The sequence below is a fragment of the Homalodisca vitripennis genome, chromosome 6 (genome assembly GCF_021130785.1).
Source record: "Homalodisca vitripennis isolate AUS2020 chromosome 6, UT_GWSS_2.1, whole genome shotgun sequence".
Classification (NCBI taxonomy): domain Eukaryota; kingdom Metazoa; phylum Arthropoda; class Insecta; order Hemiptera; family Cicadellidae; genus Homalodisca; species Homalodisca vitripennis.
Genome location: NC_060212.1, coordinates 131,697,975 through 131,706,906, shown reverse-complemented (window position 1 = coordinate 131,706,906; position 8,932 = coordinate 131,697,975).

Here is an 8,932-nt window from a genome sequence, read left to right as displayed (position 1 = left end):
CATTCATATACATAGACAGGTGTGAGAACCCCACTTCGGTTATAAAGCGTCTTCTTACAGCTATTGTAATTTCTGTCTAAGACATTTCAGGTAACATAGTTGACTTTGTTTTGTTGCCCTGATCAAGAAAATGTAGCCTATACATACACAGTTCTGAGAACCTTACTTTTCTAAAAAAATCAACTAAGTTGGGCCTTATAATAGTCTTTAAATCTTTAACAGAAAATAAGATAGTAATTTTCTAAATAATCTCTACAACACACTACTGATAAAGCACTGGCTACTTATAATAATTGCAAAAAAAGTTTAATTGTACTAAAACTTTCAATTTTACTATCCAGATAGCCTCTAAGCTCACAGTAATTACAGAAAAGGTTGAAATAAGAAGTGTTGTTATTTTTAAGCTTTATGCTTTCCTTAAGCATTGTCAAAAGAAAAATATTATTGTTCTAAGGGAGATATCAGTATTCAAGATCACTCCGGATTAAATCGAGAGGAGGTATTGATTAATTTATTAAAAAATATTGCGTATTCATTTTTTAATACATATTCAGTTATTTTTTATTTTTATTTTTTTGTTTATACATAACATACATGTGTATATTGGATTTTCATAACAATCATAATAGTTAATTAATAATAAGAATTGAATATTTCCTGTTGAATATTTTGGGGTTCCTGATTGGTTTTATTCATACATAATTATCATTACTGTATTGTGCACTTGGCTATACAGGGTGTCAATTAAGTCTGGAACCTCTTTTTTAATTTTTGAACCATAATAGAAAGAAATACCAAAGTTCACACGTGGTTACTGGTGATAGTAACGCACACATCTGCCCAATTACCGACCGGATAATCCCTTTGGGGGATGGTCCACAAGGAGTCGGACAAAATTCTTAAATAGCAGCATAGTTCAAATTTGGTATCAAATTAAAGGTCTTACTTAGCAGAGTACAATGCCGCAAACCGGACTTCAAAAGGTGGATTCATTCAGTAGTTATAGCTATTTGAATTTTAAAACAATTGAACAATGTAAATTAATAAGTATTACAAGTAAACACCAATTTTTAAGTACCTGTGATCAAAGTAAGTGTTCAAAATGTTCCCCTCCCATCATCTGACAATGTAGTAATCGAAGCCAGGAATCAATAATTATTACCAATAACACAACTACTGTTAGAATGTGAAAGTGGCAGATTGAGTCATACACAGCATCCACAGAAACTTAACGTTTGGTCAGGTATTATAGGAAATCAAATTATGGGCCCATTGTTTATCAATGGTAATTTAAATGGTGACTCGTATCTAGCAATGCTCCAAAATGAGATAATTCCTGCACTGCAAGCTGCTCTTGGTCGACAATTTCAAATAATTTATTTCCAACAAGATGGCGCGCCACCACACTTTGCTCTCCTTGTTAGAGAATACTTGGATACAATATTCCTTCACAGATGGATTGGAAGACGTGGTGCAGTAGAGTGGCCTGCTCGTTCCCCTGATTTATTTCCACTGGATTTTTTTCTTTGGGGATACCTCAAAGATAAAGTTTATCGTACTAAGCCTCGAGATTTGGCGCACCTAAGAAATCTTATAGTCCAAGAAGCTCAACATATTCCTCGTGACTACCTTCAAAATGCAGTGGATGGCTTTTACAACCGCCTAGGACATTGCCAGACGATGGTAGGGGAACATTTTGAACACTCACTTTGATCAGAGGTACTTAAAAATTGGTGTTTACTTGTAATACTTAATAATTTACATTGTTCAATTGTTTTAAAATTCAAATAGCTATAACTACTGAATGAATCCACCTTTTGAAGTTCGGTTTGCGGCATTGTACTCTGCTAAGTAGGACCTTTAATTTGATACCAAACTCGACCTATGCTGCTATTTAAGAATTTTGTCCGACTCCTTGTGGACCGTCCCCCAAAGGGATTATTTGGTCGGTAATTGGGCAGATATGTGCGTTACTATCACCAGTAAGCACGTGTGAACTTTGGTATTGTTTTATATTGTGGTTTAAAAATTAAAAAAGAGGTTCCAGACTTAATTGACACCCTGTATATGCACAAGTAGTAATATTAATAGTTAATATTAGTATTCAGAATTGTACGTAAATTTACCACACTAATGGCTGGAGACTTTTCTGTTATATAACCATAATTGTTATATTACACTATCAAATTCAAATTCAAATGACTTTATTTGTATTATATATAACATACAAAAGGAATTTAGGGCCATCAGGCCCTGTCTTACAATTAACCCTAATTAATTCATTGGTTCATTGGTTAATTGGTTCATTTCATCCATTCATTAAGGCTTTGTCTGTTCTGCTATAGTTATAAATTAGTGTAACGGGACTAAAGCCTTGTAATGATCTTATTTAACAAAAAAGGAGAATCGTTACAGTACAGTGTGATCTCTTAAGAGTTCTGCAATCACATGCAGTATTCACCACAATCTTGTCAAATTAAGATTGCAATAAAATGATTTGTTATCTACGAGGAGTTTTTAGAATTTTCTTCTCCTTGTTCCTGATGAAAAAATTTTAATTATATTTTTTACTAACTTTTCTAATATTAGTTTTCGCTTAGTTTTATGTACTTTACAACTAAAACAAAACAAACCTGTTTTTAAAAGTATATTAAAAACTAAGACTATTTTTTATAATTAATAGAATAATCAGAAAAAGAATTTTTTTTTTAAATCTGATTAATTCATCACTGTAAATATTTTCCCACCTAATTAAGTATGCTGATATGCTTATGTGTACTGTTTATTTTTATATTAGAGATAAGAACAATGTTTTTAGTTTTTTTTTCACTATATTTTTTATGTTATTATTACTAGTTTTTACTTTTTTGTCAAATGCTAAAGACATTAATAGGTAACAGCTCAAAATCAATGTAATTTGTGTAAATATAAACGTTTTCTGGATTAATTAGGATAATATACATAGCATGCATTTTATTTAAATCACAATGTGCCTTAAAATTTTGATATTACTTTTATACTTGTGGAAGTAAAATTAAGTAGTTGCAACACAAAGACTAAACAAAACCTTTCAAGGTGCGCTATTGAGTACACTGAATTCAGAACAAACCCAGGGATGCTCACTTAGTGAGTTGGGAGTTCTAGTTGGTGCAGTTCTATTCTGGAAACTTGGGTCTCCTCTCTTTAAACTTAATGTATTAATACCAAACTAATGAAGCTTTTCTAATTTTCATTTTGCAAAAGTGTTTTTAAGCTTATTAGCATACTCGCCCAGACTAGAGTTTCATGATGGTGAATTGCTCCCGAATAGAAAGTACTCTGGAAAAGTTGTCATATTTCTAACTATACTTCTTTTCCACATGAATAATTTCACACACTAATGCATTTTTACTGTCCCCACTATCTGGAGAATACTAAAAGCAATTATGATTGAGCTTCTGTTTTTCTAAATGTGCTTGTACCACAACATAATTAAAGCCCTTATGTTGATAAGAAAGATCAAAATTATAACGGATAGAACACAAGTTTTCAGACCTTCTTAACATATTTACTAACACTGGAGAATATTTTCACTCCGTGATTGTGTTATATATAAATAATAATCTGTCTATTCATTTGATATGAGTTTATTGATTATACTATCTATTTTTTCTAATATAACTAGATGTATATTATTTGGTATTGGATATTTTGTTACTCCTGCAAAGAATTTAAACCCTTTCTTCTGATTTGTTTGAATTCCAAACTCCTTATTCTGAAAACTACCAAGAACAAAAATATATTTTTCTAAACTGCAGGGTGAAATGTATTCAGTTTCGTGATGGTGTTGATAGAAGAAATTCAAGGATCATTTTGTTTTTAAAATGATCTTAGTGCCTTTTTAATTGCATAGTACAGTTTATAGACTATCCAGGTGGTTTACAATATCTTGCAAAAGATTTTTATAACAGAGTAAGTATCAGTAAACATAATTATTTATAGAATCTTAGTTTTGTCTTTAGATTGTATCAGTATTCTGAAGATTTAAGGTGTTTGCAAACTAGGGAAGTGCTGGTGAAAAGTAGAGTTTAAGATACTGACCACAAGTAACTTTCTTTGCACAATCTGTTGCATATCTATATCTTCTAAAAATGTCCATGTGCACAAACCTTGTATGATAGTGTGCTATTTAGTAAAATAACTAAATTACACTTTTGACCCATAGCCATCAAATGTTGTAGGACAAAGCAGGGCTGTACTCAGCTTTGGCGGGCTTCGGGAAAGATATTTAGCCGGACCCCATCATGTCCCACCACCGCATCCCCATCACACCGCTTCCCTTCCGCCCAACCATTATCCCATTGACAACATCTTACTATTTTGTTCACGATAGTTAATACAGGTAGTTAATACATTCACTGCTCAGGGTTTGAATGTAATCGTAATGATTTTAAAAGTAACAGCATTGAACGATATTACAAATTTAGCCTATAATGATGTTAGTTATTAGATTGAGCTATCTTGTCTGTCGACACGGTCCCTTCAAAAAGACATGTGGCGGGCTCCGGTAAAATTGTCTAAAAAACCGGTCTGAGTACAGGTCTGGGTCAAAGTACTACAAATGGACAGCTAAAATTGTCTCTTTTAGTCAGAAATGTTACATCAGTGCTTTTGTTACACCTTTTATGATCTTCTCACTAGATCATATTCATTTCATTTTTATGCTTGACACATCATCTCACTAGGGTTTTCATTAGATCATATTTATTAGTGTTTCATTAGATGATTTACATTATATTTATAGCAATTTACATTGTTTACCTGTAATATTCTACCATGTGTAGGGCACATTCAATCTTCTTGTCTTTGTATGATGAATAACATACGTTTATTAATTGTGATTAATATAGCATGTGTTTCTCAACTGGTAAATAAATATTATTCACTTTCTGTGTGAATCTTGATGCACTTCTTACATTAAGTTTTACACAATACTTGAAGTGGTATATTTAGTTATTATTAGAATGTAATGGATAAAGACTTTTTTATCTTACATTTTTTATTCATAAACAATTTTATAATTTTTGAATCAGCAAAAATACTATGTGAATATATGTGAAAATACAAACTTATGAAACTGTAAGAAAGTGTATTTATTTATAAACCTACCAAGAATGAATACTTGATATTATATAACTAGGGCTTTTCTTCCTATTTTAATTTCAAGGATTTAGAAATCTACTCTGCTTCTTCTTTGGTGGATGGCAGGGAAAACAAGTCTGGCTTTTTTGTGGTTTACATCAATAAAGCTGAGTACCAAAATTTGTTGTACTGATAGGATTGGACGTTGTATGCAACTAGAAACATTTTTTCCCTGCCTTTTCCATTGTGGTGTGAATAGCATCGGGACCATATTTTTAGATTACTGTTTTTCACTAAACAACTTTAAGATTTTCGTCTTCAATTAATTCCTCTACTATTTAACCATCATATTATCCTCTTCTGGTGTTTCTTCAGTATTTACATTTAGATTTTTCTCTATTTGGAAGTAAAATTGAGGAGTTTTCTTCAATCATCTCCAAAGTGTTTTAGAGCAGTTTAGCAACGTCCCTAATATTCAAGAGCTTTAAACTAATTCCCTTTTCCATCTCAATCAGCATCATATTTTGATATGTGTAATGTGGTTGAGATACTAGCCTGAACATACCGTTCAGGTGTCTGACCTATAAGTAACTTCACTGTACACCACAACAGCAGTTTTGTCTTTATTTTTCTTTAAAACCATACGTTTGAGAGGAATTGAACCTTAAGTGAAAATTGTCCGGTATATTTTGTACCTTTTCAGATCAATTTTAAAATCATAACCTGGTACTGTCACTGAACTCACCTACTTGTGAATGGTTCCATGTTTTGCTAGGATCTCCTAATACTGTTCTGGTTTCAAAATGGTGTCCTTTTTTCTCAATTTTTGGAATGAAAGCGTGATACTCCATTATATTTTATTTATATGAACTAATTATCTGTTATGTCAGATAGTAAAAAAAATTGTATTTGTCGAAATATATAAGTACCTATTCTTAATTAAGTGGCAATCAAGTGCCATGTCAATAGCACAAATACAGTAGCTGGCTGTATTGCTGTAGGCCAGCACTGACAATGCTGACATAGTGTCTGGGTCTGTGGTCTAGTTACAGGTGGCAAAGGTAGCTATGTGCTAACACTGTATGATGTGGAATATCACTGTTGGATTGTGATGTGGCAGTGACGTCACTGTTTTGGGTTACGTCATAAATAATAATTCAAAGATTATATTTTATATTATTTTAGCTGTTGACAATTTCTTGAAAGGTTTATAAAATTTAGAGTGAAGACACAGTTTTGTGAAGTATTAGCATCAATCGTGAAAGTATTTAGCTTGGCTCAATCTGTAGCATATAAAAATAATTTGAGTTTCTTGATAAAGTTTTGAAGTTCCCATGATGGAATATTAGCTTGTTTACATACATGTGATCCAAGGTAAGTGTTATGCACAATTAAATACTATTTTGTTGGATTATTAGCACATAAATTCACACTTTCCTGGTGTTCTCTTTACTGTGACTGTAGTCAGTCAGCCTTGTTGTGTTCCACTCAGATATGACTGTGTAACAATCTTATCACGATGTTAAATATTAATGTGCAAGGTGTTCTACTTCCGTTTCTCTAATCATTCTTAAGTGACCGTACACAAATAATGTGTTAATGATGTGTGCTCAAAAGAAACAGAAGATAAGTGGGGTGACCCACAGAACTCTTCGGCCTTTTGTTGTTTTTCATATCAATTAACAACTTGCCTAATTCACTAAGTACACTCACAACTTTATATGCAGATGATAGGTACCACTTTTTTTAAATGTCACCCAAAATATAAATGAACTAAAAGAAATTCATCATAAAACAGTGACTGATGCTTCACAGAGGTTTATATTGAATGGATTTCTATTAAATAAAGGAAAACTCAAAATAAACTGTTTAGCTTAAGACCAGTAAATGTTGATGATTATTTGTTTAGACATCTCAAGTTTTTGTTCCTACAAACAATGTAAGAACTGATTATTTCTCCTAGTTCTAGTCCATTCCAAGGTATTGAAATGGTTACTGTTACTGGATAAATAATGAATAACCCATGTTGATGGTGCCAAAATGAATGGGTTCCAGTTACTGAATGTTTACCAGTTAGTAGTGTCAAATGAAAAAGTTCCAGTTAATGTTGGATGATTGAGCCCTAGGTTGTTGAACACCAAATGTTAATGTTCTGTTTTAAATGTAGATTAATTTACACACGTGTTTAATAAAAAAAAATGGGGTTTAATTGTAAATAAGGTTCAACTCATAATTCAGGTCCAAGGTAGTTTTTCCTTAAACTACAGTAAAATTGTTAAGGGAGACAACCAGTTTTGATAACCTTATATGCAAAGCATTCACAGCCTTGGTCGTCACGGTGGGTTTTAGAACACTGTTTAAATATTATTTTCAATGTACTAGATGGTTTATTCGTTACATAAATAATGTAGATAGTAACTTTGTCTTTGCAATCTGCATAACACTACTGATTAAACACTGTATAATTATACAATATTTTCTAAAATTTACATGTAAACAAACAAATGTTTTTGCACTTTTGTGAACTTCAGCTAAAAGTGTCAACAGCTGTTTAGGGTCAGTTAATTTTGGATTACGTGTTGTAAATATTATAATTATTTCCCAGAATTATTAAATATTCTGAGAATGTTTTCCAATGTTTCAACCTTCCTCGGACTTATACAAACATTTCAAAACTGAATCGGTCTCCAGCCGTTTTTGAGTTTTAGAGAGACTAACAAACGTCATTTCATTTTTATATAATAGAGATTATTAACAAAGAAGGTATTCTTTGTATAAATATATGTTACAGTTGTCACTTTTCAGCACATTTTCAAATTTTTAAATATTTCTATTTAAGGATATTTCAAAATCACGAAACCTAAAAGATTCACCTAAAAGATTGCTATTGCAAGGTATGACTCGATCACCTATCAATAGCTCTCCCAAAAACTAAAACTAAAGTTTAGTATTGCCATGTCCTTAATAATAGTGGTGCAATAAAATCTAATAACAATAATATAATATGTGCAAGAAATAAAAGACTTTTTGGATGTAATAATGTTGAGTCTCTGATGTCGAAATGATGTAAAGAGTTTGTTTTGAGCTGAATGTTTAATGGATCTCCAGACAAACATGACTCCAGGTTCCAGGAGTCAAGTCTGAGTCAGCACCAAATTCTAGATGCTGTACTTAGAGGAAGGTGAATTGGAGTTAAGCTCAGCATTGATGTAATAATGTGGAGTTATTATATAACATAACAGTTATTTACTTAAAGTGTTAAGAAAATTTGTATGTTTTGACTTTGATTGAATGTTAATTTGTAGATAACATTGGGTGACATAATGCAAAAAACCACCTTGTTATTATGAATTTTGAAGTTGACCCTACATCTTGCACTTTAAGCAGCCTCCAAATATCTCTGAAGACCTTTAAAGATTGTGTACAAGCATAATGCAAAGTTTTATGAAAAATCTGTTATTTTAAAATGAAGAAGAAAGGGGGGAGGAGGGGAGGAATTGATACATATAGTATATTATACAAGGAGATATTATTAAATATTATAATATAAGTTGTTTTCAATGGAGTGAGGGGTATTACTTTAGTTAGCTCTCATGGAATTAATTAATTACACTTAATTAGTGTTGTAAAGTAAATTACTAAAAGCATACGACTAAAAGTTTGTTTATTTGCTGATCAATAAGGGCTAACCAACAAAGATAGCTGTGCTTGTACGAGTCAAATAATTTTGTGTGTATATTATCTGAAATAAACTACTGATTTAAAACGAGGAATAGAGAAAGGAATTGAAATAAAACTTAATAATGGTTAA